Source organism: Carya illinoinensis, chromosome 9, assembly GCF_018687715.1.
Source record: "Carya illinoinensis cultivar Pawnee chromosome 9, C.illinoinensisPawnee_v1, whole genome shotgun sequence".
NCBI lineage: Eukaryota > Viridiplantae > Streptophyta > Magnoliopsida > Fagales > Juglandaceae > Carya > Carya illinoinensis.
Genome location: NC_056760.1, coordinates 19,768,490 through 19,778,835, shown reverse-complemented (window position 1 = coordinate 19,778,835; position 10,346 = coordinate 19,768,490).

The following is a 10,346-nucleotide window of genomic DNA, read 5'->3' as shown; positions in this document are numbered from 1 at the left end:
AAGCTAATTATCCGACTTCTGCAATTAATACTCGCAGAATATCGGTATAGTCAATCCATCTCGAGGATGATATCAAAACCCAACAGCTTAAACACCACCAAATCAGCATCCAATAACCTTCCATCAAAATTTAACGGGTATCCCAAAGCAACCTTGGAACACCACACTATTTCACCATCGGGTAAAGCCACTACCAGTGACTTTGGCAAAGGTTCCGTGACCAAATTACACATCCGCGCAAACGTGGAAAATACAAATGACTATGAAGCACCCGAATCAAACAAAGTGCAAGCATAAAACTCATATAAACGGACTCTTCCTGAACCAAACACATTAACCCATGAAATCCAAAAAAACAAAGGAGAAACCAAATACCCCAAAAATTAAATCCAACATAAAATTAAATTAAATCAATCCATACCTGTAATTACTCCAGCATCATGGGTCGCTGGTGCCTCATCATCCACATCTCCGGGTGTGACAGCATAAACCCGGGCTTGCACTGCTTGCCTTGGATTTGTTCTTCCACCGCGTCTACCTCCACGGCTTCCTTGAACTGCTCTTGGACATTCACGGGCAAAGTGACCCTGCTGGCCACAATTATAACATCGATCCCCACCAGAAGGGCACTCACCCACATGGGCTCTATTACAAACTCCGCAAATTGGCACACGTCCTCCCATGTGAATACCTGAGGATGCTTGTGGTCGAGTTCCGGTCCGCTGAACAAATTTCTGAGGCGAACCCGAGCTGCTTCCTTCACCAGAAAAACTCCGTCTCTTATGCCCTAGAGGGGAGCCCATACTCAGATTATTCTCTCGCTCTATAAGGGTGGCCAGATCCACTAAGTCCTGAAAAGTGGATATCCGGTGACTGACCACCATACGGCGTAGTCCCTCCTGAAAACACTCAGCTCGTATCTCCTCTGTGGCGATGAGGTGGGGAGCAAATCGCCCAAGTTCTATAAATCTTCAGGCGTACTGTTCTACTGTCGTGCTCCCTTGGACCAAATTTGAGAACTCTCTTGCCTTTTGCTTCCTTACAGAAGCAGGAAAGAAGCGATCATTAAAATCTTTCTTGAAGCGCTGCCAGGTCATAGCGGCGAAAGATCCCAATTCTGATTCCAGCATCACCCTCTTGGCATCCCACCAATCAGAAGCGGTGCCTTGCAACAGATAGCTTGGCGTAGAGTACCTGTTGCACCTCGGTGCAACCACACACCTCAAAAGTTCTTTCCAAGTCCTTGATCCACTTTCCAGCTTGAAGTGGATCCTCTTCTCCAGTGAAGTGTGGAGTCCTATGCGCTAGAAAGCGCTCATAGGTGCATCCGGCTTGCACCATGCTACTAGATCCTCCTGGGTATAGCCAAGGCCCTCCCTGATGTGGCCAAGGACCTCCTGGTTGTGGCCAAAGCCCTCCTTGTTGTGGACAAGACCCTCATTGTTGTGGCCAGGGACACCCTTGTTGTGGCCAAGGTCTTCCTTGTTGTGGCCAGGGCCCTGTCTGCTGTGGCCTAAAATTCTGCTGCATAAACTCTGTCATCTGCCGTATTGCTTGGGCTATGGAGTCATCTCTTGATGTATTGTCCCGTGGCTCTTGAGTAGATTTCCTTGGTCTCACCATTTTTCCTGCCACCACAACCTTTGACCCCCTTTAAAAATAAAAACACATAAAACCAACAACAAACAAAAACAAAAACCAAAGACCAACACCACATAGCAAGAAACAAAAAGAAACCAGCTCGCAAAAACATAACTAAATAAATAAAAACAAGCAACCAAGTTCAAACAAATAAAACAAACATATAAAACATTTCAAAAAGCAACTTTACTTAAAATAATTTTTAAAACACAACTTTAAAAACATTCTGGTACTACCTACGGGACATGTGGTTTTACCCAGAGCCAAATCGCTCTGATACCACCTGTGACGCCCCTAAGTACCCATGCACGGACACGGGAAAATCGAGACGTCCGGATGATGACATCACGGGTCATCACCCTGTCGACGTGTGTCAAGTGTGTGGAAAAGCAACTAAAGTGCACAGGAAACACGCAGCGAAAAGCAAAGTCAATAACTAAGTACCAGAATTTTTCTTATTCAAAACAAAGCTGTTCAAAACATATAGAATAGAATATTACAAAATACAAATACTATATTAAAGCCAAATAGAAAACATAAACTCCACTCAGAACTCTGGCGGAGCCGCATCCTCGGGCTCAGCCTCCTCCTCCTTGAACTCTGCACCAAAATCTACAGAACCAAAAATGGTGCCGCAGGTAAGTAAACTCTAAACACCACTAGATAAAAACATATAAAATTCAAACAATAAGCATGAAAGAAAAACCAATGCACATGTCCCATAAAACCATATTTTTTCCACGCACGCCAAAAAAACCCCATTTGGCCCACAAAAACATATCCTTAAAATCAAGCCTCGCCATTATCCTAGATAATGGCCCAAACCACCATTTTCCCAGAAAATGGATCAGAAGTCTCGAAACCAAACCTCGCCATTTTCCCAGAAAATGACCCACATCCGAAAACCATAAAAACGATCCAATTATGCATGACAATGATCTCCCCTAGGGATCATCCGCACACCCTGGCTCTGTGCCACACTGTAGGTAACGACTACGCGTGTGACACCTAAACGAGTGATGCCCAGACTCGCACCCAGCCCGTACCTGGCCAGGCCATCCTCTAGTCCCTGCCACTCTAGGGACCACGGAGTCGACACCACAGCGTTACCGTATCGTGCGATCCGGTCGTCGCCCTGCGATAACTCAGGGGATGTCACTCAGTATTATCCACTCTCGAGTGACCAGAGGAGCTCCACTGAGATAATAACTCATCCCGGCTTGGGCTCGTGAGACACACGCACCCAAAAACCATTTACGCCAATAAAACGGAATTTTCTCGATTAAAATAAAATGCACAAATATGCAATATGCAACGCTTGCCTCAAGACATGAATAACCAACCAAATCACAAACAAACATAACCAAGCACTCCGTCCTCAAACCATCCGACCCCCAAACTCCTCGGACTCAGTCCAAAATCAGCCAACCAACAACAAATATTTATTGAATGAGTAAAATATATTTAAATCTAAAAGTATGGTTTGGAAAATACTTACAGCGCTATATGGTATTTTTAGAAAGCTCGCGACGTTGCAAACGGTGGAAGGAAAGCAACGTAACAGTGAAATTTCACTGTGGTCGTGGGTTGTAAAATACCCACTTTTGAACGGGGACAAACCAAGACTCGGGATTGTTAGGGAATGGTCTAAGGATGTTTATGAAGCTAGTGGAAGAGGAGTTTGGCCGTGGGTGGTGGCGAAAACGGCGGAGAAATGGCTGAAATGCCCAAAACGGAAACTAGCTCGTGGGAGCTGTTCTGGTGACTGTTAGAGTCCGGAAATGGGTGGGTTAGGACGGCAAGGAGTCGGTGATGAAGTGGTGAATAGGTGGTGGCCGGAGGTGGAGCGACGGCGGCAGATCGGAGCAAAAACCGTGCGGCTTGATGGGCTTTTTCCGGCTAAACGGCGGCTCTGTTGACGGTGAAAATTTGTGGGGTGGTTCACCGGAGGGAGGGGAAGAAAATGGTGGGGGTGGTGTGCCGCACGGTGGCTGGCGGCGGTGGTTCTGGGTGCAAGGGGCGATCGGCGTGAAGGAGAGAGAGAGAGAGAGAGAGAGAGAGAGAGAGAGAGAGAGAGAGAGAGAGAGAGAGAGAGAGAGAGAGAGAGAGAGAGAGAGAGAGAGAGAGAGAGAGAGAGACGCACAGGAGGGGGGGTCGCGCGGGAGGGAAGGGGAAAAAGAAAGAAAAAAAGAAAAAGAAAGAAAAGAGAAAAAGGAAAAAGAGAAAAGAAAAGATGGAGGGAAGAAATGAGGTACAATCCTCACTCTGGAAACCAAAACAGATCCACCGAAAACGAGATTAAAAACCGTAAAACGACTAAATAAATAAAACACAACATCAAATAAATTAAAAATCAATTTAAAACACAATAATTTAAAATAAATAAACCACTATATTAATTAAATTAAAAACAACCTTTTAGTGAAAATACACGTAAAAGCGGGTCATCACAGAAAACCCACCAAACACCCCACTTGAGAAGAAGAAGAAGCACGTCGAAACCAGGTTGTCACTGTCTCCATCCAAGAACGACCAATAGGAAGACCAAAAATAGAACCACAATAATGCCAAATCTTTGCAGCAAAAACCCCTTCAAACAAGACATGGTTTTGATCTTCATAACTACCATCATCACAACAGTCACAACGAGAAGCTATAGGAATACCAATCCGTCGAAGACGATCGTCAACACTCAAGGCCATATTCCAAGCTTTCCACATAGCAATAGAGATTTTAAGGGGAAGAGATTTATGCCACATCCAAGAATGTCATCCCATGCTAGTCCCTCAAACTCGAATACAATCCCAAACCGATTTATTATTGAAATTGCCACTCTCATGCTTCGTCCAGATCAACACATCTGAGCCCCCCTTACAACGAGCCAAAGCCTCAATTATGTTATTAACATTATTCTGACCCACCAAGGTAGTCAACAAATCCACATCCCAGCTATTAGACGTTTTACAATCCTTAATTTGAAGCAGCGGGTTTCCCACAATATGGAAATCATCAATTAAAGGACCACCTTTCCCCCATTTATCATACCAAAATAAAATGTTCCCATCCCTAACACGCCACTTGGAATTATTGAGGATACTGGGAATACTTTTAACAATCATTTTCCAGAACCTTGTACCTTTTTTAGTGTCAGGAAGGGACCACAGGGAAGATTCCACATATTTTTCCTTAAAAAATCTAGCCCATAAAGATTTACCTTAAATTAAATTCCAAGCAAACCGCATGTGCAAGGCTTTTTGCATATCATCCAAATTGCGCAACCCCAGACCGCCTTCCTCAACTGGCTTACAGATATTGGTCCAAGCCACCCATTTTTTTTTACCTTTCCCATTCACCTCGCCCCAAAAGAAAGTGCTCATCAGACGATTGAGGACTTTGATGATAGATTGGGGAACCTGCAAAACAGCAAACAAATGTAAAGCCATACTAGAAAGAACATGTCTAACAAGAATCAGATGACCCCCCGAGGAAAGAATCTTCATTTTCCACCCGCTAATTTTTTTTCTAGACTTTATTCACCATCTCCTCCAAATGCCTTTGCTTGAGACGCCCCAAAACAATAGGAACCCTTAAATACTTAAAGGGAAAAGATCCTTATGAAAATCTTGTCATCCGCTTGAGAGCTCTCTTACGGGCCGAAGAGATTTTCTGAGAAAAGAACATGGAAGTTTTATCTTTACTGATCATCTGACCTGACCAATTTTCATACTTCTCAAAAACCCGTAAAAGCTCCCTAATAGAATTCTTGCTGCCATTCAAAAAAATCACAATGTCATCAGCATACATAAGATGAGAAATCTGGGGAGTACCTCGAGCTTGAGAAAATTGACCAATCTTTTTTTCTGCCACACTGTGTTTCAAGAGTCTTGAAAGGATCTCTTGAAGAATAATAAAAAGATAAGGAGAGAGAGGATCCCCCTGACGAAAACCACGACCCCCTTGAAGGAAACCTTTCGTCGTACCATTAAGCATCACAGAATACCAAATATTAGAAATACAAGCATGAATTAAATCACAAAAAGATAGAGGGAAACCAAAACAACGAAGCACCGCCAACAAAAAACTTCAATCCACTCGATCATACGCTTTGGCCATATCAACTTTGAGCATGATATTACCACCATGAGACTGCTTGTTAAGAGAATGGACCATTTCCTGAGTGAGACTGATATTTTCAAAAATACTACGCCCAGGAATAAAAGCGCCTTACTCAAGGGAAATCATCTTGGGGAGAAGACCAGTAAGACGATTAACAATAATTTTGGAGCAAATTTTATAAAAAATTGAACAAAAACTGATCGGCCTAAATTTGTCAAACCCTGATGGCGCTTTCATGTTTGGAATGAGCACAATAAAAGAAGCCGTATAAAACCTCAGAAGAGATTTAGAGATAAAAAATTCTGAAATAGCAGACAAGACGTCCATCTCCACCACCTCCCAGCAGCTTTTAAAGAAACCCGCACCAAAACCATCTGGCCCTGGTGAACTATTTATAGGAATAGAAGAAAGAGCCTCATGAACTTCATCTAGAGAAGGAATGCGACAGATACGGGTACCATTCGCTTCATCAATAGCCGGAGAGATTAAGTAAGACAAATCTGGAAGCTCTCTTGACTGATTGGTATTTTGAAGAAAACCTGAAAAATAATTAACGACACCTTGATGAATGTCTTCCGGAGAACAATACTCTACCCCATTCAAAGTTCTCATCTCTTGAATTCTCCTATTCCTTTTGCTAGCTAAACATACATGGAAAAATTTTGTGTTAAGGTCTCCTTCCATTTTCCACTTTAGCTTAGCCATTTGAGCCAATCTAGTATCTTCTCTACGCCTCCATGAGGACAACTCAACAGTGGAAGAAACAAGCTCTCTTTCAACATCTTCATTCCAATCCCTTTGAAGACTACACTCTAGTTCCTCAACTTTCTTTTCAAGGGTATCAATCTGAACATTAGTCCTTCCAAAAACTGTCTTGTTCCATGCCTGAAGTGCCACTTTAAGCTTCTTGAGTTTATTAGCAAGATTTAACAAACCCGTACCAATAGCAGGAGCAGACCAAACATTCTGAACAAAAGCCATAAAGTCGGGATGCTCCACCCACATTTGTTGGAACTGAAACGGAGAGGGGCCATAGGAAAAAGAATCCTTACGAAACTCTATGAACATAGGACAGTGATCGGAAGTAGTCCTCGGCAAATATGAGCAAATCAGGTTGGGACATTTAGTAAGAAGGTTAGGATCAATAAGCACCCGGTCCAATTTAGCCCAACTTCTGGAAAAACCTCGTTGACCATTACACCAAGAAAACTTAAATCCCTGTGAATTCATGTCAATCAAGCCGCCCAGATGAATCCAACTATTAAACTCATCCATGGCGAGACGAGGCCGTGGCCTACCTCCCTGCCGTTCCAACTCGGAACGAATAATATGAAAGTCACCAGCGAACAAACAAGGCTCTGCACCAGTACTAGACGAACGGAGCTCTTCCCATAAATTCCGTCTATCCATCATATTGCATTTGGCCTAAATAAAACAGCCTAGAAACTGGAAGGGCCCCTCCGTTATACGTAAAGAGATAAACTATCATACCGGTAACTTGAACATCCATACCATTCATCCAGAAAATCCAAATTTTTCCACCAAACTCTTCATTAGAGATAACGTTATCAAAACGAAAGGCCCGCATGTATCTTGGAGCTTTATCAAAATTCTGAAACGGTTCCATCAAGACTACCATCTTCGGCTTATACTTGACCAGAAGCTGATTTAAATGACTTTTTGACATACCGATCCCTCATATATTCCAAACCAAAATAGGACTGATCATAGAGAGAACTTAGTGGCTCGAGTGAGTACTCGAGAGGAACTTCTAACTTTCTCAAACTGTCGTTTAGTATACTTCCTCTTCAAAACATCACCCTCTGTTTCCGTATGGTATTCCTTGTCCTAAGGAAAAATTTCAACATGTAATTCTGGTTCCGGATCAGACATCGAACCTTCTTCCACGTAAAAAACATCCTCCTGAATGTGTGCATCATGCCTCTGCTCTACAGAGTTTTCGTTAATAAGGACTAAACCATCACCCGAACTGTTATTGGCCACCTCGGCCCCCCTTGAGCTTATAGGAATTCCCATAGATACATCCTCCGTAATTGGAGAATCCAAATTCAGACCATTTTCTGTAGCGTTCTCAGGTAACAGATCCTCTTCTTTATCTTTTTCCACATCTAATTCATCAATCTGAATAGACGAAGACGGTTCCCTTGTAACACAATTTTCTGTAGGTGCCAAAGTCTCTGCATCTACTGTCACGACGTTAACAGAAGGGTTAGAGTTTTCTTTTGGTTCCTCCATAACAGGATTTTGTTGCCGAACCCAAACTTGATTCTCAGACTTCTTTTTCCCACCACGGTAGGTCCGCACATTATGCCCCTGAATTTTACACGTAGAACAGAACGCTGGCAGAGTTTCATAAATTATTTCTTGCTTACGGCTAGTCACCATCCCAGGGGTTCCAATCCAGAAGTTTGTTAGAGGAGCCTTAGCTACATCCATCTCCACATAGATACGGGCTCCATCGGTTCGAGTTGCACACTGAGTTGGGTTATCTCTTCTAATGAATCTACCAATCGGAGCTGTGAATATTTTTAGAAAAGATTCATGAAAAAAGTTAGGGGGCAAACCTGGTAAAACGATCCAGACCGAAACAATGGAAGGTTCTTCATCTTCCTTAAATTCTGGTGTCCAGTGGAATACTCGGTAAGGAACGGCATCAATATCGCAAGCCTCCCGTGACAACGCCTTCAAGAAGTCTTCCTCCAAAGACATACGAATAAATACATTTCTTGGACGCCTCATAGTAGATACCACTGGAGAACCATCAAGACTCCAGCGACTTCGAATGAACAACCGAATCGCATCCAAGGAGGGACGCTGCCTCAAGAACTTCAGAACAATAGAGAACTTAAACGGTTCTGCCGAGCGTGAGATTTCCTCCTTAGAAAACTGAAAAAGCAATTCCCCATCCTTACTCTTCAGCAAACGGTTAGTCACAGATAACTCAGGAAGCGGCTGGGGCACCGCCGAGACGAGATCCACGAAGCGTTGACCTACGTTTTCAGCGGCTGCCATGTAGCCTTACGTGAAGCAGAACGCAAAACCCTAGTAGAGGAAAAGGGCAAAAAAGGAATATTGATTATAATATGACAATAATGAAAATACATAGAACAGTCACTTATAGTTCACTCAATTTTATATTCTAGACCTAGAATTTGATGCAGATTAGGGTCAAAGCACGATGCTACTTGGGCTACCAAGGATCCTCTCAATTTTGAGTGAAATAGATGGTATTGGTTTGGTATAAAACTTAGTCTTTTGATCATTTTACTTATAAACATAATATAAAATTATCAAAACACCCTATGTTTTACATTAGGTAAAATGGAGTGGACTCGATTTCGATGCTTAGAAATTGACAAAATTATATTGAGGGCTGTACTTTATCTTTTAATTAAAACACCCTCAAAGAGCATACTGTAAATAAAATAAAATTAGAGCAAAAGCATCTATATATGTTATTTTATATATAGCATCCTCTTCAATGATACGTAAGATACATGTGGAAAGCTTGGACTTCAATAGCATCTTAGAATATTGGGCATATGCTCGAATAAATCGCAAATGTCATTGTCATTAATCCGAAATCATGTCCTCTGTAAAATTCATGGACTATCAAATTTGTGTGCTTACAACTTGTTTATCTGTTTTGATTCATTTATTTAGTTTCCATCCGCTTATCAAAAAAATCTTTACTTTTCATTTGTCAGCACCTCAGCTGAATAAGATACTCTGTTATGGCCATAACTTATGGGGAAGCAACTAGCTGAGCTTTCGTGGAACATGGTAGAAAGAGAGTTTGGGGCTTAAAATTGTCTTTTGATCAAATCATCTGAATTTTTCTTGATGTCAATTTTCTTCCTGCAGGAAAATGGACATAGTAAAAGAATAGCCCCATTTCAAACTCGTCCAATGGGTTGGTCTGGGTTGCAAGGAGTTTCAGCCACTCCATCATGAAGAGAGTTGTTAGGCTGGATTGGATCTTCCAGGTCTTGTTTTCCTCATCTAATCACAGAAGCTTGTGAACATTCTTTTAAATTTAAAGAAATTACTTTAGTAGCAAATATAAAGGTCATTATGATTTGAAAAGTTTGTGGAGTGAATAAAATGCTTGAAACATTTCCCATAGCTTTTGGTGTAGACAAAACGTATTGGTTGCTGTCATTTTCGCTGCCAGCAATTATTTGAGGGAAATTGGGGTTGCTTGAATAAAGTTTTTGTGTAGAGAGAGCTGGAAAAATAGGTTGAGCTATAGTTGAATTATTGAGTAATATGATCAGTATGTTTCAGAGCTCGAAAACAGACTAGAAAATGAAGAAAATGTTATCCAATTCATCTTTCATGGATGTGAATGGTAGTTCGGAAATGTAGCTGATCTGGCTTGGTGGGTTTGCAAGCTTATAACAGATGGGTTGTGCTAGGGCTTCTATCCTACAAAGATTGGAATTCTAATACATGGGCTGTGCCTATTGCTATCAATAAAAGTTTCTGCTTGCCTATAAAAAGAGAAAAAAAAAAAAAAAAAAAAAAAAAAAATAGATTTCCCAACTCCTATAATTAATTAAAACAAA